The sequence below is a fragment of the Podarcis liolepis genome, assembly GCF_965112155.1.
Source record: "Podarcis liolepis genome assembly, chromosome: 4".
NCBI lineage: Eukaryota > Metazoa > Chordata > Lepidosauria > Squamata > Lacertidae > Podarcis > Podarcis liolepis.
Window position 1 is genome coordinate 18,198,520 of NC_139558.1, and position 19,875 is coordinate 18,218,394.

Sequence of the window (19,875 nt, forward strand, 5' to 3'; positions counted from 1 at the left end):
TTCTGTCACAGTGTTCCGTTGTGCCAAAAGCAGTTTAGAAGAAGCAGAAGAAGAGTTTGGATTTGATATCCCGCTTTATCACTACCCGAAGGAGTCTCAAAGTGGCTAACATTCTCCTTTCCCTTCCTCCCCCACAACAAACACTCTGTGAGGTGAGTGGGGCTAAGAGACTTCAGAGAAGTGTGACTAGCCCAAGGTCACCCAGCAGCTGCATGTGGAGGAGTGGGGACATAAACCTGGTTCACCAGATTACGAGTCCACTGCTCTTAACCACTACACCACACTGGCCACAAGGCCCGGAAAGCTGTCTGTGGACAAACACTGGTTCCCTCGGCCTGAAGCGAGATGAGCACCACAACCCCATTGTCGCCTTTGACTGGACTTAACCATCCAGGGGTCCTTTACCTTGTACCTTTTAAACATCTGCAGATAGGAAAAGGTTCATGCTTGAAATCGTGGGAGATTCGCTGCCTGTCAATGTAGACAGCAATGAGTTAGAGAAACGCATGGCCTGACTCAATATATAGCAGCTTCTAATGTTCCTATGCATTTTAAAATGTGATGACCTGGTAAGGAGAAAAGGACTTCACTTTAGGCAATGAAAAGTCTTGAGTCTGCACTGATTAAATCCCATTAAACACAGTGCGACTGACTTTCCCAGTAACTCTGCATAAGATTGTGCTGTAAGTTTCATTTCAGTGACAGAGGACTAGGTGCATAATTCACCTGTTGAAATCAGGGGGATCATACTCATTATATTTTAATCAAAGTAGAGGGGAAAGAAGTTGAAATCTCCAGTAAAGGGTTTCTTTTCTCCCCCCCCCGCCAGATTTAAAAAGAATCAAAAACAAAAAAACATTGCTAGGAGGCAAAAACAAACTCCTTTGTATATTTTGTAGCTCTCAGACAACTGGTTACCTGCTGAGATAATAGAACCTGCCAAAAAAATGACAATTTAATGCTAGTGCTCAGCCTTAATCATTTCCACAGTCTGACAGTGTGAGGCCTCTTCAACCCCGGTGAATAATCCTCTTCTTTTCCTTGCCACTTCCATTGAGAAAATAAGCTTGCCGGTAACCTTTCAGTGGGAGAGGTAATAGCGCTTCTGTAGGATTAAGTTGCCGACCTGAGGTTAGGATGATAAACTGAATGTGGCCTTCCTGGAACAGTTGCAGAACTCTGAATCCCATTTGAACTGATCCAATCACTTTGGAACCAGCAGCTCCATTGAAGGATCCACATTCTACCTACTTTTCACAGGAAAGCTGAAGCTCTCTTAAGCCCTCTGAAGATGACTGAAGCACACACAATGAGAGTGAATAGAGGCAGTGGGCGGGGGAGTTGTAATATATGGCATCAGGATCATCCTAATCTTTACTAGATTATGTGTACAATGTATATCTCTTCTTTGCCTGTCTTAACATACCTGACTCCTTCAACCGTTCCTCATAAGGCTTGGTTTCCAGACCCTTGATCATCTTGGTTCCCCTCCTCTGTACAAATTTCAGCTTGTCAACATCCTTCTTAAATTGTGGTGCCCAGAACTGGACACAGTATTCCAGATGTGGTCTGACCAAGGCAGAATAGAGTGCATTATTACTTCCCTCGATCGGGACGCTATACTTCAGTTGATGCAGCCTAGAATAGCATTAGCTTTTATTTCTACTGCCTCATTCTGTTGATTCATGTTACACTAAGACACCTAGATCATTTCCCCACCACCACCACATGTATTACTGGCAAGTTAGGTGTCCTCCATCTTCTCTTGGGGTTGCTTCTCCTTCCTGTCTAAGCATAGAACCATACTTTTGTCCCTATTGGCATTCATTGACATTCATTTTGTTACTGCTGGTAAGGTTGAGGTGCAGTTTGGTGGGTTTAGATCAGTTTGGGGGGAGGCCTAGCAGATCAGGGGGTAGGTCCCAGTGAAATTAGGTGCATGGTTTTAAAATATCGATTGTTACTACATTTATATGAACAACCTAGCTTCAGGGTATTTCAGGAATCACTTGAACCCTTATATCCTAGCTCAATCACTGAGATCATCTGTAGGAGCATCACTGATCGTTCCTGAATTGGCCAGGCTCACTTGATAACAAGAAACAGAGACCTTAGTGCCATCAGCCGAGTATTGTGGAATACCAATAGAGATTCAGCAGGCATCTTCTGTTTTAAGTTTTAAATGCCCCCTGGAAACTCTTCTGTTTCACCAGGCTTATGCACTGAGGTCCAGCTCCAAGGGACTTCTGGTGGTTCCCTCACTGTGAGAAGTGAGATTACAGGGAACCAGACAGAGGGCCTTCTCAGTAGCGGCACCTGCCCTGTGGAACACCCTCCCATCAGATGTCAAGGAGATAAACAACTATCTGACTTTTAGAAGACATCTGAAGGCAGCCCTGTTCAGGGAAGTTTTTAATGTTTGATGTTTTCTCTTGTTTTAAATATTCTGTTGAGAGCCATCCAGAGTAGCTGGGGAAGCCCCGCCAGATGGGTGGGGAATATTATTATTATTATTATTATTATTATTATTATTATTATTATTATTTAAAGGTACCCCTGCCCGTACGGGCCAGTCTTGTCAGACTCTAGGGTTGTGCGCTCATCTCACTCTAGAGGCCGGGAGCCGGACACTTCCGGGTCACATGGCCAGTGTGACATCGCTGCTCTGGCGAGCCTGCACCAGCGCAGCACATGGAATGCCGTTTACCTTTCCGCTATAAAGCGGTACCTATTTATCTACTTGCACTTTAAGGGTGCTTTCGAACGGCTAAGTGGGCAGGAGCTGGGACCGAAAGACGGGAGCTCACCCCGCCGTGGGGATTCGAACCGCCGACCATACGATCGGCAAGTCCTAGGCACTGTGGTTTTACCCACAGCGCCACCCGCGTCCCTATTATTATTATGCTGGCAATTAAGACTACATCTTTCCACAATGGTTAACTAAGGTCTCTTTTTAACTTTTAAACTATGTTTTTACTGTATTTTTTGATGTATTTTTGTTGTGAACCACTTTGATTTTTTTTTTTAAATGAAATAGCAGTCTATAAATATTTGTATCAATCAATTAATAAATCCTGCCTTTCTCCCAAGGAGCTCAAAATGGTGTACATGGTTCTCACCATCCTGATTTTATTTTCACAACAACCTTGCAGGCTAGACTAGGCTGAGAGATAGTGATTGGCCCAATGTGAGCTTCATGGCTGAGTGGGGATTTGAACTCCCAAGTCCTAGTTCGTCCCTATAACTGCTGCACCATGCTGGTTAGTGGACAGCTTACACAGGACAGAAATTGAGGATAGGGAAAATCTGGCTTAAGAAACATGGCATATTTTGCTGGAATAGGCAACAGTCTGCACTGCACTGAAAGGGCAAAAAAGCACTACAGGGTTAATGTATCTAGACCCAGAAATCTAAGTGGCCTTCCTGAGTTAAGTCAAAGGTCCCATTTAAACCTTACAAATGTGTCTGTGTTCCTTGGTCTGAGACAAAGAACCTACTCTGCAACACATTTGACTATGTAACTGAAAGCTAAATTGGTGCAAAATGGGCATTAATAGCATACCTAATCTTAATCTTGCATACAGGAAGTCCTGCTGAATTCAGCCAGACCGAATTTTCAGATAAACACGGCTAGCTTAAATTCTGTTTTAAGATAGTGATGTCACATCCTTAACATTAAATGTCAACATAAATAGAGATATATACCAAGCTTCCAAATGCAGTTACTTTCTCGGTGCCAGGAAATATCTCAGCCTACGGGCAATGAATCATCTAGGCAATTGGTTTCAATACCTTCAACTCTTAAGAGACAACATCACCTAAAGGAAATACTGGAGAGTTGAAATTAAAGGGGCAAATTGCATGGAAACTGGGGCAGCTCATGAGCTGCTTATGTTAACTTGATCCCATTTGTCTTTGACTGGCTTATATGTGAGTACGCAACTCAGATTGTTGAGTTATGATTCCCATATTATTTATTGGCATTGCTTTAGGGAAAGTAGTCTGAGGGTTTGTACAGCAAACAAAATATGCACAGCATATAATAGGACTCAGCTCTACAAAGAATGAAAATGCTGAAACACCGAGTTTACAAATTCAGGAAGGAAATTTATTTTCAATTATGAAGGTAACTCTTGCTTTTTCAACTGTATCTCTCTCCCTCCCTCCCACCTACTAAACTATATTGTAGTTTGAGTCCACAAAGAATATGAAAATATAACCTTCTTCCATATCCATTTCTATCGGATGATATTTCAATTGATGATTCCCATTTTATTTTATATTGGTGCCAAGATAATTCTAGATTTATAAAATAATTACCAATGTGGCCTAATACTCCCTGCGATTGGTTACCAGTTGAAATTAATAACTCAGAACTTCTACAGTCCCTTAATGAACCATATAAAACTTAATAGTCTGTTTATGATGTGTTTGATTTGGAGATATTGAAAAAGAGGTAACTGAGCTTGACCTATTTCCTGTTTAATCTGATGAACAATTTGACTAAACCCTCCTTCACTATAGTCCTAAATTTGATTTTTCTATATATATCTCTTTCAAAGCTTCCTGTCACCCAATAGATTTTTCCTTTTACATCCAGCCCAGTTACAAAAAGACAAAACAATAAAATTGAGAGAAAAATCACAACCGTAAGAGGAGTCACCTCATGATATCTTCACACGGGCTTTGACCAAAACACTGGCACCCAGGAAGGCTGCAAAGGGCAGACCACTGGTGAAGTGATTTGTAGAATGAATAAAAAATGATTTAAAAGCACCCCTTCCTTCTCCAAGTAAGGTAAACACAGCAAAAACTCTTCACCCAACCCAAGAGTATTTGACCAAGATTTTCTTTGATACATTCTGCATGCAATTTATTTCCTAATTAACTGGTGGGGAAATGCATAATAATCTATTGGCCCAGTATTGTTGTTGTTTAGTCGTTTAGTCATGTCCGACTCTTCGTGACCCCATGGACCAGAGCACGGCAGGCACTTCTGTCTTCCACTGCCTCCCGCAGTTTGGTCAAACTCATGCTGGTAACTTCGAGAACACTATCCAACCATCTCGTCCTCTGTCGTCCCCTTCTCCTTGTGCCCTCCATCTTTCCCAACATCAGGGTCTTTTCCAGGGAGTCTTCTCTTCTCATGAGGTGGCCAAAGTATTGGAGCCTCAGTTTCACGATCTGTCCTTCCAGTGAGCACTCAGGGCTGATTTCCTTCAGAATGGATAGGTTTGATCTTCTTGCTGTCCATGGGACTCTCAAGAGTCTTCTCCAGCACCATAATTCAAAAGCATCAATTCTTCAGCGATCAGCCTTCTTTATGGTCCAGCTTTCACTTCCATACATCACTACTGGGAAAGCCATAGCTTTTACTATACGGACCTTTGTTGGCAAGGTGACGTCTCTGCTTTTTAAGATGCTGTATTACTTCACATCATTTTCTTGGTAGACTAGCACAAGTACCTCTGTAAATGAGCCAACTGTACCGAGCTCAAAACCTTTTTTTTACTTGCAGAGAGCTTCCAGTTAGGAGCTCATTTGCAGTGTACTCACAAGTGAGCACACATTTCCTCCCTCAGTTCGTACATCTTGACATGCTTTGGATGCTAGAGCCTGTCACAGAGTTGTGACATGGTGCTGTGAAGCAATCACCAACAGAGTGATATCACGGAGAATTGCCTCGGTTCCATCAGCGGCTATGAATGCAACAAATGTTTACTTAGCTTTGCAAACTTTTGAAAAGGAAAATTAATATTATCTGGACTTTAAAGGTCTGGAATCTTTCCATTATGGTTCCATCAGCAAGAACGAGGGTGATCAACCCTCTCCGAGGAAATAAGGCATATTTCCTTCTATATGGTAGTAACAAAAATAGACTTGCATAGAACTGGTGGATATTTTTAGTGTTCGTGTCTCTTCATATTGAACCCCAGTTGATCTGTGGAGGGTCCGAAATATCTGCATGGGCAGAGGGACATTTAAAGGAGCAAAGGGATTACCTGTTAAAATACAACAAACGACAGGCTTTGTATGATAACTTTCTGCCTGTATCTCTTTGTGTACCTCTTTTCGAGCCTCATTGGACATGCATGGTGGTGACTACAGCATCAGTGTGAGAATGAGTCACTTTTTTAAAATAAAAATAAAAATGGTTTTACATAAATTTATACATTTTAGCTTTAACCATTTCAAAACATTATAATAAAAAGGTTCTTTTGAAACTTCAGACCTCCTCCCCTCCCTTCATGGGTTCCATTTTCAAAGAAAATATTTTCTTTTTTTCTTTTTCTGCATCTTTTCCCGTTATCTATCTATTATATATTCATAGTTTCCAAAGTTCATTTCACATTACAAGTGTCATTGTATCTCTGCCAATGATTTTAACGGTTTACAGTGGTCTTTTAAGTTTATTTAAAAAATTACTCCCATCTTTTAGAAATACTTGATCTTCCTGGTTTCTGATCTTTCCCGTCAGTCTCGCCATTTCTGCATATTCTGTTAACTCAGTCTGCCATTCTTCTCTGCTCAACACTTCTCCCTCCTTCCATCTCTGGGCTAGAAGCATTGAGTGTGAGAATAAGTCTCAATTGAATGTCACAACTGTGTTTCCACTTCACCTTTCAGTATGTGTGCACCTGCGAACAACAGAAAGCTATTTCCTAGGGAAGTTATACAAGATCCATTGCTGGGTTTGGTGTGTGTTTGTGTGTTTTAGAGTAAAAGCTGCATTGAGCAGTTTGTGATAGACGTTGTCCATCAGGGATGATTTAACTCTAGCAAAGTTTGACTAGGCGACCCCTGAGATCTGTTCCAGCTCTTTGAGTTTATGAGCAAGTATTTCACTCTGAGCAGCTGAGACACAAAACTTCCCTCAATATTCCTTTGACACTGAACACAAAATGTGTAAACCTCGAAGCTATAAGCTTTGTGTTCTATTATTTATGTTGGTCTCTTGGGGACATTTTTTTGTTTCATGTGTTTACAGTTTTAGTACTTATACATATTTGTGTGTGTGTTCCTTTACTGAGCACTTTTTACTTCAAACAATCATTGGCTTAAGGTAGAAATATACAGTAGGTGCAGCTCTATAGTGATGCTTCCTTGAGGAATATAAAGCTGATCAGGATGCCCTAAGACTGAGTAACCAACCAGGGGGTGAGATAGGGGATAACCTATTCTTTCCCAGTCAGTTGTCTGTGCAAAATCTCCCTGTTGTCCTCTGCTCCCCACCACCACCACCAGAACTTAAAAATATAGGTCCTTATGGATGGTTTTGTGTGGGCAAATTATTGAGAATGGAATTGTTGTTGTTGTTTAGTCGTTTAGCCATGTCCGACTCTTCGTGACCCCATGGACCAGAGCATGCCAGGCACTCCTGCCTTCCACTGCCTCCCGCAGTTTGGTCAAACTCATGCTGGTAGCTTCGAGAACACTATCCAACCATCTCGTCCTCTGTCGTCCCCTTCTCCTTGTGCCCTCCATCTTTCCCAACATCAGGTTCTTTTCTAGGGAGTCTTCTCTTCTCATGAGGTGGCCAAAGTATTGGAGCCTCAGCTTTACGATCTGTCCTTCCAGTGAGCACTCAGGGCTGATTTCCTTAAGAATGGATAGGTTTGATCTTCTTGCAGTCCATGGGACTCTCAAGAGTCTCCTCCAGCACCATAATTCAAAAGCATCAATTCTTCAGCGATGAGAATGGAATACAGAGGACCAAAATGGCACCAACTGGGCAGGAAAGGTTTCCAAGTAGAGTGTTAAATGTTGTGGCCATTGCCAAATGACATGTAGGTCAGAGGACTGTTTCTGTTTGTGGGCTCTCCATGTGGAGAAAGACAAACCTGACTTACACATGCGCAACAGAATGAGATGACAGAATAGACTGTACCACCAGATTATCGGTGGGAAATTCTACCTTGAAAAACTTCCCCATGTTTTGTTTTGTTTTTAATCCATAAAAATAGAAAACAAGACAACCACATCATGGGGGCTGCTCTGCTTTTCTATTTGCAGAGGGCCTCAGTCTGAAGTGATAGATTCCAAGTAAGAAACCTATTGACCCTCAGATGTTGTTGGACTTCAACTCCCTATCCAGCAAACTGGGGGACTGGGGGTTCAACAACCTCCAGAGAGTCAAATATTCCATTTGCCTGTTGTAAGGGATTGACCCTGACACCTAGGGAGGTGGTAAGACCTTTGGATGGCAAAGGAGTCAAAGGTATGCTAAAGGAGGATAAGGAGACTGCAGATTAAGCTGAATGAAGTCATTGCACCTGTCTTCACAACAGAAGACACAGAGCAGATCATAGTGCTTGAACTGTCATAATGAGGGAGTATGTGTTTCTTCTGACATTGGGGTGAAACAACGTTGGCAGCCAACTGTTGGATATTATATAGAGAGAGAGGGTGGGGGGAGTATTTGATCCACTGCTAATTTTGCTTGTTTGCCTTCTGACAAAGAAATGACCAGTCCATAATATTAATGGTAGGTTTATTGTAGCTGTGAGAGACAGAATAACACAACTACAATAAACTTACCATTACAATTATGGACTGGTTATTTCTTCGTCAGGGGGCAAATGGGCAAAATTAGCAGGGGATCAAATCAAAGAGCCAGTGTGGTGTGGTGGTTAAGAGCGGTAGTCTTGCAATCTGGTGAACCGGGTTCACGTCTCCGCTCCTCCACATGCAGCTGCTGGGTGACCTTGGGCCAGTCACACTTCTTTGAAGTCTCTCAGCTCCACTCACCTCACAGGGTGTTTGTTGTGGGGGAGGAAGGGAAAGGAGAATGTTAGCCGCTTTGAGACTCCTTAGGGTAGTGATAAAGCAGGATATCAAATCCAAACTCTTCTTCTAATTTTCCCCCTCACTGTATATATATTTCAAAACTTGACTTCCTTCTTCCTCTTTCTGCGGTTCCTTAAAATTATTTTTAATATTTTTTCATATCCAAATTAACTTTATTTTCTCATTTATTATATCTCCTTTGAATATATGCTCTTCGAAAACTGCAGGTTATTACAATAATCCTGCCAATGTTCTTACCTATTTATAGCTTATTTGTAATTATTCCATAAATCATTTCCGTTCTTTTATAAAAAGTTCATTTCTAATTTTTCCAGTAAGTTTCACCATTTTTGCATATTCCATAAGTTTTTGTATCCATTGTTCTTTTGCTGGGACTTTTGGGCAAGTAACGTTCTTGCTGCTGTAGTAGCATACATGAAGAAATTTCTGTACCGTTTGGGTAGTTCTGTCCCTATAATTCCCAAAAGGAATTTAAGGCAACTGCTGGTATTTAAGGGAACACTGCAGCTACCATCACCACCAGGAAGTTGTGCTGGTGGTTTTCCTTTTTCCAACCCCTTCCAAAAATTGTCAAAGTCACACCCTGAACTTCGCTGCTTACACATGGGATAACATGGATCAGGGTATGTTGCAGAGAGATTTTGATTCTGCCCTGCATGCCATACTGATGTTGCTGTTGGCATGCCTTCTCACAATTACACATAATTACATGTTACAAATACCCTGGGCGATATGATTAATGTCAGCTTAAATAAAGGAATATTAGAGCACCAGAATGGAGTGAGGTGGGGATTAAAAGGAAACATTCCAGTTTCTTCATTCATCTGCTCTGTTGGGTTCAATATCTCTCTGATATTTTTGGATGTTTGCTCTGATACAGGCTCAAGATTATGTGGCAAAATCCTTGAAACACCATTATCTTTAATTTACAAATTCTCCATTTTGACTTTGGCATTGCCTTATACCTTGATTTGGAGAAAGAATATTGCGGGGGGGGGGGGGGAGAGAGAGAAAGAAGCACAGAAAATCATTAAATCTTCCTCAGATTCTGACCACAGAACTGCTCTGTGCTGCTCCCATATCTTCAGTTCCATCAGTTACTGGTCAATCATGTTGGAAGCAGATCTTTAGGAACTGTAAATCCGCCCAATGTATTTACTTTCATCTTAAAATTGGTTTCTCTGACCAACATATCCCACCTCTATGAGTGTATATGGCATCCTATAGCGGACCTAATATTGATTACTTAAGGCTTAAGTGGGATGAAGATTTGGGAATTAAGTTGACAGAATCCCAATAAAGATCACTTCAAAGTTCTGAAATATATGTGCTCTCACAGAAGACTATTTTCCCCTAGCTAAACTGCCATAGAGAAGATAAAAAATTCAGTCCCCTCTTTTGACTTTGGATCTTTTAGAATCTGCAACAACAAGTTGTATTTATTTATTTTAGGAACGCCAGAATGTATTTTGTGTGTGTGTGTGTGTGTGTGTGTGTGTGTGTGAGAGAGAGAGAGAGAGAGAGAGAGAGAGGGAGAGGGATAACTTAACTGCCAGTAATAGTGCTTCTATTGTTAGTAGCCAGCTTTATAGACAAGCCACACAATTGTAGGGTATCTAAAATAAGGCAATCAAAACCAACTGCTTCTGATTGCTAGAAAGGCACACACAAAGAGGAAGTTGGATCTCGCAGGGTCTACAGGAAATCCTCCCTGTGAGAGCCACACCCTCTGTGTCCAGCCAGGTAAAGGGGCGGAGCCTATACCTGGTCACATCCCTGATCTTCTCCCTCTTTGCTCCCTGCTATGTGATCTCTTCTCTTTGATGCTTCATCAATGACTCGGGATGTAGGACATGTGCTGAGTCTGAGTCACAGCTTTGACTCCAGTTCGAATCTGAGTGGTACCTCAGTTTTCAAACGTCTCAGAAGTGAAATGTTTTGGTTTTCGAATGCTGAAAACTTCGAAGTAAAGGCTTCCATTTTTGAACATGCCCCAGAAGTCGAACGGCTTCCACTGAGTGTTTCTCAATTTTCTCAATTGAATTTGCAGGGCCTCCCCTTGCACCTCGGTTTTTGAACATTTCGGAAGTCAAATGGAATAGACTATGTTCAAAAACTGAGGTACCACTGTATATAGTTTTGGACCTGGCTGCTATGGCCAACTATCGCCCAGTCTCAAATCTTCCATTCTTGGGCAAGGTGATGGAGCGGGTGGTCGCTGAACTACTCCAGGCATGCCTGGAGGATGCGCACCATTTGGATCTCTTCCAATCGGGATTCAGGCCCCATCATGGGACTGAAATTGCCTTGGTCGTGCTGGTTGATGATCTCCAGTGGGCTAGGGACCAAAGTGAAATTGGTTTCTTGGTTCTGCTGGATCTCTCAGCAGCTTCTGATACCACAGACCATGGTATCCTTCTGGACCGTCAAGAGGAGTTGGGAGCTGAAGGCACTGCTATGCAGTGCTCCCTCTCCTTCCTCCTGGGCTATGTCCATTTCCATCCCTAAAAGCTGTATTGTCCAGAGAATCTCTTCTGGTTCTTCTGTGAGCAGCCCCCCCCCCCAAGCAACATACAGACTGCGCAGAACAGAGATGAACCACAAAGGAATGAGGGTCAACGAAGCTTTCTGCATGTTGTAATGGCTTTGGTACAGCAATAAGTGACTACATTATTGCATGAGCACTGTTCCACAGCATTTGATATTTTCATTTACATATATTCATTCAAAATAAGATGGGTTTATGAAGCAATTCTATAACCTCCCACCACGCTGATGAAGAATTCTACAAAACCGTAGTCAGTATCCGAAATCACTGTTCAGTGTTGGACATCATATTTGCTGAATACACAAAGCTTCACAGCTTGTCTTTCATCGTACAAAGTCTGGTACCTTGCTTCATTTAAAGATTTTCAGAGACTTTGAGACGAAAGACTTCAGTTTGTACTTGTTATGGTTTGAAGGAATTCTACAAAGATTGTCTGTTGCATATGTACATGGTCATCGTGTTGCCTAGACATTGCTGCTGTTGTAATGGCTTGTCAGGGACTGGGCAGAGGAGGACTGGGAGTTGTGGGAGGTCACAGCTCAGAGGCAGATGAGGAGGCAAGCTGGAGAGGAGAAGGCAGAACCGGAGCAGCAGCTGGCTGACACGTTGTCATTAGAAAGCATCCCAGACCCTCCATCTCCCAGTAGGAGAGCAAAGAGCTCAAAGATAGAGGACATGTAGCAGCACTCGTAGAAGTGACGAATGAGGAACTGGGAGAGATGGGGGTGGTGGACATTCACTTGGGATGCCATTATCCAAGAGGCTGGGTTCTATAGCCTCTCTCTGTAAAGACTGAAATAAAAAAGGATGGTAAGAAACCTTTCCTTGTCTTTATACTTTCCTGGGCAACCAGCCGGGAGCCGCTGACAGCATCCTGACATAGCTGAAGGTAGCTAGAGTAAAGTTACTTTACAGCTAGGGTCCGCTGATATGGACACTGGCTGCATAAAACTGCCACCTGATCACTCTCTGTCCCACCTCCCTCTTTCACATCACAGCCATATTCAAAACAGCTGCCTCACATCTCACTTGGAACAGATGGGGGGGGGACATTTTCGATTAACCGATTTTACTACATGGGAAACTTACAAGGCTCAAGGCTCTTGGTTTCTTTCACTCTGATAGAACATAAGGGGGAATTTAAATACAAGAGTTACACTGAAGCTGTCAGAATCAGGGAAAAAACACTCTGTGAAAAACTTCCTGATACACCTCTCATATATAAATTCTTCCCCTGCCCCTAGTGCTTTGTTAAAGCAATAAGAACTAAGGTCTATAACCTTGCCGGTCTCAAACCTAGTAATGGAAATGTTTTGTTTTGTTTTGTTTTGTTTCCTCCCCTCATCTGTTCCAACTGAATGAAGATAAAATTATTTTAAATACGGCTACTGTGCATGAAAATCCAAACAGGCAGATGATTCTGAGTATTGAAATTGCAGTCACATTTAAGTATTCAGCATGAAAATGTGATGTATATTTATTACTCCTGATACAGTGTTCTAATTTATGCGGTAAAGTAATTAAATTAAAGAAATAGTATTCTCTTGATGGTGTGTTGAAATGATAAATAATGGTAATTGACAGATCCATCAACCTCTCCCCACCCCACTCCCATCCATTCTTCTCAGGGTGGGCAGGTAAATCGATCTATTTCATTAATGCAAGAGCTAATTCTGCATATGAATGTGCCACCACATTAAACTGAAATATGCTCTTAATTCCATAAACAGGTTCTGTTAATTGTGCTGCACAATCCTATACATTTCGAATTCGATGTAAGTCCCATTGAATTCAATGAGAAAGATGTTTAGAGTTACAGCCCGAAGCAGGAAGTGATGCATAATTCTGAAATGTGAAAGCAGGTTTATTGCAAGTAGAAGGTTGTACTATGTGTGGACGGTGTGTGTTTATGCGTGTATGGTTTCTGTGGGGTTAAGTTCTGGGCATCACCTTTGCAGAGAGCCCAAATGGCTCTACAATGCATTGGCTTCTGCATTGGGCTCTCTGCTTACCTTTTCAGCTCACAGCTAAATTGCTGCCTCCTGATTTGCAAGGCTAGTTGTTGGCTGGGGAGATGGTTGTGGGATAGAGCCATTACAAACGATTGGTTTGTTTTTGTTTTATTATGTACTTTGTGTTCTCATTTTTATTTTATTTTTACAGAGATCTTGGCAATAGGAAAGCTGCTTAATTTAATTGAATAATTAATTGATTAATAAATAAATTGGCAGAATCTGCATTTCTGTGCTTTGTTGGCACCCGTTTGTCTCAGGAGACGATGGAAGAGTGAGCCTTTGAGGGTGAAGTCAAACTGTCAGAGAGTTACAGGCCCCACTTTGGCTGTAGAGATCATGTAGATGAAGGTGCCCAGTTGTGCTGATGAGGGTGCACTATGGCGTTCCTTCTTTCTGTGCTCCTCCCAGTGTTCATTCCTCCTCTGGTCACTGCTGTAGATGCATGACCTGACTAACTGTCCCCAGGCATTGTGGTTGTCTGCAAGGGATTCCCACACGGCAGGGCTAATATTGCCAGACTTCATGTCACATTTGCAAACATCTTTGTAACACAGAGTTGGCCTGACCTATAGGACTAATTTTGGAGTAAACATGCATAGGTTCGCACTGTGATGAGCTAAAATTTATTTTTAAGGGGACAATAACGATCCTGCTATAGTCACTACGGTAGCAGGTATATACTTTAGATACACTTGTTAGGGAAAGCAATTGGGTTGAGTCAAAAGTACAGTGGTGCCCCGCAAGACAAATGCCTTGCAAGACGAAAAACTCGCTAGACGAAAGGGTTTTTCGGTTTTGCGTTGCTTCGCTAGACGAATTTCCCTATGGGCTTGCTTCACAAGACGAAAACGTCTTGCATTTTTTTTTCTTAAAGCCGCTTGAAGAGGCGCAGTTGCGACGGACCGTGCTTCGCAAGACGAAAAACATTGCAAGATGAAAAGACTCGCAGAATGAATTATTTTCGTCTTGCGAGGCACCACTATAAGAGGAAATGATCCTAGATAGGCAAAGGCAGGTTTTCAAACGAAGGCTTCTATTCTTAATCTTTTGATATTTAAATATGTTATTCTAAAGCACAGACAGTTGATTTCTTGATTTTGTGTGCCATTGATTCTATTCATAGGGAACTGCCTGGGTGGAAATGGGAGTTCAGAAGTGTAGATGTTGAGCAGTTATTTCTCATTAGACTTCTACACATATACAAATCCATTTGCTAAAGGTCAGAACTGGGTTGAATGGCATGAATAGTTCTTTTTATGCTCAGCAAAGGGGCTAGACAGGGTTTCTTGCTTGGCCCCATCTTTTTCAATTTAAATATTAACGGCGCCATTGATTCCTTCATTAAAACCATTGCCCCAGTTCCTTGGAATAGCATCCTGTTCATTAGCTGTACTATTACATGCTAATGAAATGACCCTGATTTCTTGCTGCTCACCGTGATTTGAAAGATGGCAAGCTGGGCAACTTCAGTAGACTTTAGCAGAATGACATCTTGTTATGAGAACGGGGGTTTGAGTTTTTAGTGTTCATTTCAATCAAGTTCAAAAATTGATTTGGAAACTAGGCAGGTACTGGAAAAGCCAGTGCGGTGAACAAAGATATAGACTAGGTTTCGAATCAGACAAAAAACTTGTCTGATAGTGACCGTTGAGCAGTCACTATCTCTCAGTCAATGCTGCTTCACAGGAGATTGTGTGGATAAAAGGCAAGAGGACACTGAGCTCTACAGTTGAAGCGAGAGGGGAATGTTATAAATAGCTTAAATAATGAAGAAAGAACCAAATTATGGCACATTTTCCCTATGTAAACTATTACATTTGTAAGAGATGAAATGAGGGTTCAGTTTGTAGATTTAGATCTTATCTGCTATCCCACTTGTGGGTGAAAAGCCTGTGAAGCCTTTTAAGCAGAGTTATAATATATTTTTGCAGCTCGCTAAAGCTTAGAAAGGGGCACGGGTGGCGCTGTGGGTTAAACCACAGAGCCTAGGACTTGCTGATCAGAAGGTCAGTGGTTCGAATCCCCACAACAGGGTGAGCTCCCATTGCTCGGTCCCTGCTCCTGCCAACCTAGCAGTTCGAAAGCACATCAAAGTGCAAGTAGATAAATAGGTACCACTCCGGTGGGAAGGTAAATGGCGTTTCCGTCTGCTGCTCTGGTTCGCCAGAAGCGGCTGAGTCATGCTGGCCACATGACCCGGAAGCTGTACGCCGGCTCCCTCAGCCAATAAAGCGAGATGAGCGCCGCAACCCCAGAGTCGGCTACGACTGGACCTAATGGTTAGGGGTCCCTTTACCTTTACCTTTAAAGCTTAGGAATTCAGCAATTACACCGTTTATTCCCATTTGTTTGTGGTCTGCTGACCTCCCCCTCTTTACCCCCATTTTTGAGAATGAACTGCACATTTTTATTAAGACAAACAGAAAGGTTTACTTTCATTTCAATGCCGGCAACATATATAGAAAAAGTAGTATGCTAAAATATACTAAGTGACCGTATAAATGTTTGTAGTCTTAGCTAGCCATGGAAATCTGCTCAGTTTGAGTGTGAATTATTTCTTAGGTCAGGAAACAGTTGTGGATGCAATATGGTGAACAACAACTACCTGGTCAGTGACTAGTGACAGCAGGTCTCACCCAGGCCCAGGTAGAGTGAACTTAAGTCCCAGGCTGTAGCCATGGGACCAATATTCTCTGACTTGAGGTCCTTGGACAGTTTACCTTAAAGTGAACAGTGTACACTCCAAACAGAAACTGCTGAAAAAACTCACTCAAGAATCGCCAATGCCCCAAAGTAGAATGATCCAATGTCTGTGAATATGTACAGGGGGGAAATACACTCTTTGTGCAACAGCAAATCCACACATATTAAGAAAAGGCAATGCTGAGACTTGGCAAATGAGTAAATTTTTATTATGGAAATTCAGGTGGTTGGCTGAGAAAATTATCTGCTAAGCCTTTGTCCCTGGGGTGCACAGTTGCTAAATGAAGTGAGCTTACAAATGATCCAATCACCTGTATGGTATAGGGGACTCTGCTGCTAATTTAGGACTCTACCATCTCAATCTGTGCGGTTTAGAATTGTTCTCAGTAACTTGCCTGCAAAAGGAAATGAAAGTTGCTCAAAGTTACATTTTTTCCACATTTGCTTGTGTAAAATAAAATATAAAAAATAGCCCACAATGTAGAGAAATAAATAAAACACTGTGGAATACATGAAAAAGAGATCCCTGGTGATTCCTCTGCAAATTTGGAAGCAAAAGTCAAGCTGAGGGAGAGAGAGAGAGACAAAAGCCAATGTTTGCATAAGAAAGCTGAAAAGCAAATATTTACATCTTGGATGTGGAACACCTTAGATAATTACCACTGTGATTAGCTTATTATCAACTTGTAAACACAGTGGTGTGAAAGGAATTTTGTTTACAAAGCAATAGCAGGTGTTTAGCAAAGTAACTGTTGGCAAGACAGATCCTTTAGATCTGGTCCCTTTTGGAGCGTTTTTGAATTTCTAATTCAGGGAACATTCCTATACATGTCTACTCAGAAGGCAGTCCTACCGAGTTTATGCTATGTTTACCACTAGACCTAGAAAAATGCTTGTAGTATTGTTGCCTTAGTTAGTTACAGATTCATTCAGGTGAGCTGTATCACTGATGTTCAAGCCCACATTCCCAGCATGTTCACACTTCTGTCTCAATGATGTCTACGCTGGCTTGGTCATGCCCACAGAATGGAAGATGGCAAGATCCCCAAGGACGTGCTCTATGGGGAGCTGGCTTCAGACACCAGGCCCATTGGCAGACCAACTAGGAGCAAAAGGTCACACTGACCATACAAATTACAGAATACAATCAAGCTGCAAAAACACAATTAAGAGTTGGTAAATAGTAAGAATTATTGTGCCTCCCATTAAAACTTGAGCCACATTTTCATAAGGTTAAAAAGGGCAAGAGCTAATGGGAACAGCTGCTGGCTGGGAAAACCAAAGAGGCTTCTCTCTGAAGTTGATTCTGGAAACTACTGTTTTTATTAAATTCCTTCTCTTTGAAAAGGCCTTTCCTAAAAATCTATCTATGTTATGTATGAAATATATTGGCTTAAATGTAATTATGCAAAGGATTTAGAAAGTAAGAAATGTTAGATTCTTATGTTAGATTCTTATTTCATAGATGGTGTGTGAGAAGGTGAACCCAAGATCTTTGTTTAAAATGAAATTAAAAAAACCATGCACCATCTGCTTTAGCCATCTGTTTTGCAGTGAATAGGGCAGCAGGGGCCAAAGGTTATCTGGTAATTAAGGTGCCTGGTCGAGGTAAATGTAAGATATAAGTGCTGGCCATCAGGACTGGAAGGGCAGAGCTTTGGTAACCATATACCACTGTGTCTCTCATTTATTTGTCTGACAAATAAATTATTATTTTAATTCCTCTATTGCTGTGTTGAATATTTCATTCCAGCTAAGCGTTAACCACAAGCAGGGTGCTACACCTCTGGTTGCAAACATGATCCATTCTGGAGCTCCATTTGCAACCTGAAAGGAACGCAACCCGCACCTGCACATGCGCGGATCACGATTTGCCACTTTTACGCATGCGTTTGATGTCATTTTGCGCATCTGAGTGAGTGGTGAAACCCGGAAGTTACCCTTTCCGGTACTTCTGGGTCGCCGTGGGACGCAACCTGAAAACATGCAACCTGAAGCAAACGTAACATGAGGTATGACTATATGGTGAATGACAGGGGTAGGATCCTGCTGTAGGAGTTGTAATGGTCGTCCACTGTGTTAGGAATAGATGCATTTATATTCTCTGTTGTTTGACAAACACAGACATATGCATGGTGGGGAAGAGAGGGTGCCATTATTTAAGATGAAAAAAGAGATTAAAAGCATGTTGTGAAATGATAAAGTGCTTACAACTCAGGGAAAACAGGATTCTTCTCCAATCTGGCACCCATTCAAAGCAGACTGAAAGCCTGCGTGAGCCTGGTCAGGCTGTCTATCATTCCACTAGCGATGGAATAACACTATTCAAATACATGAAACGAAGGCAGGCAAAAAGCAGAAAAGGTGGCATGGCAAGGCTGTTCATTATCAGAATTAACACAGGCAGGCTCTTAATCTGGTAGGGCATGTTGATAGTCATTAACACAAGCAATTATGGAAAGCCATTTGCTTACCCTCTTAACTAGGAAATTTCCCAGGGAGTCACCACGGGGCAACATTATGGTTCAATTCTCATTACGCTTCAAGTTTTAGGAACTTTGCAGGAGCGCAACTAGCTTTGTGTTAAGATTTGACAGTGCGGGAACAGGAAAAGGATCAGCAGGTCCTTTATCAACAACCAGGCTTGAGCTAATAAGATTGACACACATAAACCTGGCAGACTTGTGTCTTTAAGAGGGCTGCTGTGACCACATTTTGGTGAGGGTGAGACCATTATTTAAAGCACCTACTTTCCCCAACCCCCACACCCAAAATAATAATTGTGGTTCTCTTCTCCCCCAACTGCTCAATTTTCAACAGGAAGAAAGAAGAATTGGACCTGGTCGAGCCTGATCATTTAAAACTTATTTATTAATTAGAATAGAAACAGTTCCTTAACTCAAAAGTGGGCAGTATATGTAAGAACTTGAAATCTAGGACACAATATTTAAAACAACATGAAAAAGCAATACACGTACGTAAGTCCTTGTGAGTCAAACATTTTGGCTCCCAAACGCCGCAAACCCGAAAGTGAGTGTTCTGGTTTGTGAATGTTCTTTGGAACCCGAACGTCTGTCGCGACTTCCGCGGCTTCCGATTGGCTGCAGGAGCCGCGCCTTGATTACAAATGTTTTGGAAGCCGAACGGACTTCCGGAACAGATTCCATTCAACTTCCAAGGTACCAGTGTACAACAATAAAATTTGAAAGATGTCAACCAGATCAAAATACAATCTTTCCCAATGCCCGGGCAAGTAAAAAAGGTTCGAACCTGGCATCCAAATAAATACAGTGTCTGTTCTGGGTACCTTCCCTTGGAAGAATACAGTGGTACCTCTGGTTAGGTACTTAATTAATTCTGGAGGTCCGTTCTTAACCTGAAACTGTCCTTAACCTGAAGCACCATTTTAGCTAATGGGGCCTCCCGCTGCTGCTGAGCTGCCACCGTGCAATTGCTTAACCCAAGGTACTATTTCTGGGTTAGCGGAGTCTGTAACCTGAAGCATATGTAACCTGAAGCGTATGTAACCCAAAGTACCACTGTATTTCGTTTGGGGAGCTACCACAGAGAAGGCCCCCTCTCATGTACCTGCACAGTGTATTTCTCCTACAGTTGGAACACAAAATAGGGCTTCCACTGACATTTTGGGAGGGCAATTTGGGGCACCTTCACTAGCCCACTGACCCTGTCACTTGCCCCCTCCATGCCGCCAACCCCTTCCTTGCCTGCCCTCCCAGGACTCGCGCCACAGCAGAACCAAAAAAAACTTGTATTTTGGTCCTTTGCTCTGGCATGACCAGC